The following is a 1,961-nucleotide window of genomic DNA, read 5'->3' on the forward strand; positions in this document are numbered from 1 at the left end:
ATGAATGGATAAACAAAATGCAGGATATATATACAATGGAATGTTATTCAGCTGTAAAAAGGAATGAAGTTCTTGTACCTATTGCTACATGGATAACACTTAAAAACATTGTTCAAAGTGAAATAAGCCAGACATAACAGGGCAAATATTGTATGATTCCACTTATAGAATAGGCAAATTAATTGACACAGAAAGTAGAATAGAGATTACTAAAGACGGGAAGAGGGAGGAATGGGGAGTTATTGCCTAATCGTCAGAGTTTTTGCTTGGGGTGATGAAAAAATTTTGGAAATAGTGATGATTGGTTGCATAACATTGTGAATGCAAGTAATGCCACTGATTTGTACACTTAAAAATGGATAAAATGGAAAATTTTATGTTATATACTTCACTACAATAAAAAGTTTTAATTAAAAAAATAAAATAAAATAAATAAAACTGTAATGAACAATAACCACTCTCACATTTTAATCTCTGTGTATTTGGGAGACAATTCACATCAGCAAGAACATAAATCTCACCCTTTTGCGGCCATCGCTGAAGTGCTAGTGGCCGAAATGAAGTTCAATCCCTTTGTGACTTCTGACTGAAGCAAGAACCGGAAAAGGCATTTCAATGCACCTTCCCACATTCGCAGGAAGATTATGTCTTCCCCTCTTTCTAAAGAGCTGAGACAGAAGTACAATGTCCGATCCATGCCATCCGGAAGGATGATGAAGTTCAGGTTGTACGAGGGCACTACAAAGGGCAGCAAATTGGCAAAGTAGTCCAAGTTTACAGGAAGAAATATGTCATCTACACTGAATGAGTGCAGCGGGAGAAGGCTAATGGCACAACTGTCCATGTGGGCATTCACCCCACCAAGGTGGTTATCACCAAACTAAAACTGGACAAAGACCGCAAAAAGATCCTCGAACATAAAGTCAAATCTCGCCAAGTAGGAAAGGAAAAGGGCAAATATAAGGAAGAAACAACTGAGAAGATGCAGGAATGAAGTAATCTTGCATACAACTTTCATTAAAAACTGTTAAAATGAAAAAAAAAAAGAAAAAAAGAAATCTCTATACTCACCTCTTCTATGAAAAAGTTGAGTAGGAAAAGTGAGAACGAAAGTGATATGTCAAAGTCTTTGCCAGTTCAGAATAATGACGCTAATGAATCTTCATGAAGGTACTTGAGATGCAGAATCAGGAAGTGAGGGGGGCTGTCCTAAGTGGGAAAGTCTGAGGATGAGCAGCAGCCTTAATCCTTCATTAAAGTCTGCTACACATTCAAAAGCCCGTGTGATGGATGATTTACAGTCTTTCAGGAAAGTTTCATCAGCCTTGTGAAGATGTGGGAATTCTTCTCAGTACCTGTGGTGTGACTTAGATGTCAACTAAGATAACCTAATATTTGAGATTGAAATTAAAATGTCTCAAAATCAAATTTGCCTGTCATAGTGTCACTTAATTATTGTCTAATCTCTCTGGAGATTCAAAGTGGTATGGGGGATCTGGGTTTCTCCCCTCCAGCAGAACCATTCACATTATGGTCTACAAAGATGTCCCCTGTAACATGAATAGATAACGCTTTCCCATCAAGCATTCTCAACACAGATGGTATCACTCCCAAGAGGGTGAAGATTTGTTCTTTTTGATGGGGGGCAGGTAAGGGAAGGAACAAAAAATCTTACTCTTTTAGGTATGAAGCACAGATATATGTACAGGGCATAAAAGACACATAGCATCTTTGTGGTATTAAAATTTCATGAGAAAGCAATAAGGAAAAAGACTCCTGGAGGCTCCTGACTGTTTTACATGTACGTAGAATATGACACGTATGGTGCCTCTTGATGTGCAATATGGTGGCCCAGGGTGAAAAGGGGAGAGATTTATGACTTTCCTGAGTCATGTTAGGCTCTGAGCATCTGCTTCCCTTGAATTGAATAACTTTATAAATCATCCCTCTATGGCATGCAC

At 38.2% G+C, this 1,961-nt stretch overlaps 1 pseudogene across 1 annotated transcript; it reads left to right on the top strand.

Annotated features, from left to right (window-relative positions):
- Positions 1–527: 527 nt before the first annotated feature.
- On the top strand, positions 528–1,028 carry LOC307055128 (large ribosomal subunit protein uL24-like; annotated as a pseudogene). The gene has a single exon. The product of its transcript is annotated as a large ribosomal subunit protein uL24-like (transcript).
- The last annotated feature ends 933 nt before the right edge of the window (positions 1,029–1,961 follow it).

The sequence above is a fragment of the Hyperoodon ampullatus genome (genome assembly GCF_949752795.1).
Source record: "Hyperoodon ampullatus genome assembly, chromosome: 6".
Taxonomy (NCBI): Eukaryota; Metazoa; Chordata; class Mammalia; order Artiodactyla; family Ziphiidae; genus Hyperoodon; species Hyperoodon ampullatus.